This window comes from Gossypium hirsutum, chromosome A11 (genome assembly GCF_007990345.1).
Source record: "Gossypium hirsutum isolate 1008001.06 chromosome A11, Gossypium_hirsutum_v2.1, whole genome shotgun sequence".
Taxonomy (NCBI): Eukaryota; Viridiplantae; Streptophyta; class Magnoliopsida; order Malvales; family Malvaceae; genus Gossypium; species Gossypium hirsutum.
In genome coordinates, this window is record NC_053434.1 from 16,605,356 (window position 1) to 16,606,248 (window position 893).

At 39.9% G+C, this 893-nt stretch overlaps 1 non-coding gene across 1 annotated transcript; it reads left to right on the top strand.

Annotated features, from left to right (window-relative positions):
- Nucleotides 1-573: 573 nt before the first annotated feature.
- On the top strand, nt 574-680 carry LOC121210620 (small nucleolar RNA R71). Its single transcript, XR_005905734.1, has one exon. It is a non-coding gene; the product is annotated as a small nucleolar RNA R71 (small nucleolar RNA).
- The last annotated feature ends 213 nt before the right edge of the window (nt 681-893 follow it).

Here is an 893-nt window from a genome sequence, read left to right on the forward strand (position 1 = left end):
CGCTACTGAGATAAAATTTGTCATCATCTCCTCAAGGTTCGGCTTTTTCTCTAACTGGTACGGTTATTGTTAAAAGCCTGGCGGGGGTGGTGGTCTTTGATTTCCTTGGCCTCCCCATGAAAAATTTGGGTGGTTCTTCTAACCTGCATTGTAAGTGTTACTATAAGGATTATTTTGGGGTTGAGGATTATTACCCATATGGTTCATTTGCTCATTCTCCATGTTAGGGCTGTAGGATGGATAGTTTAAATTGCTCGTTCCACCTCCACTTACATCACACTGCATTACTGGATGAACCTTTGAAGAGCCAAGTAAACCATCAATTTTTCTATTCAAAAGTTCTATTGGTTAGAGAGCATAGTAACCGAATCGGCGTTAAAAACGTCGGCTACTTTTGTGGGCTTTGTCCTCATGACTTGCCACTGATAATTATTCAGTGACATCTCTTCTATAAACTCATAAGCCTCTTCAGGTGTCTTATTATTAATAGTCCCACCAACAGCTGCGTCAATCATCTTTCTAGTTGAGAGATTCAAACCGTTGTGGAAAGTTTGAACTTGTAGCCAAAGGGGTAACCAATGGTGAGGGCACCTTCTCAATAGATCCTTGTATCTCTCCCATGCATCATAAAGTGTTTCTAAATCCATCTGCACAAAAGAAGAAATATCATTCCTTAGTTTAGCCGTTTTATCCGGCGAAAAATATTTCAGTAAAAATTTTTTGGTCATTTGTTCCCAAGTTGTGATTGACCCTCGTGGTAACGAGTTTAACCACTGTTTAGCTTTGTTCCTCAATGAGAATGGAAACAACCGAAGGCGAATGGCATCGTCAGAAACGCCATTGATCTTAAAAGTGTTGCAAAATTCCAGGAAGTTAGTTAAATGAGTGTTTGG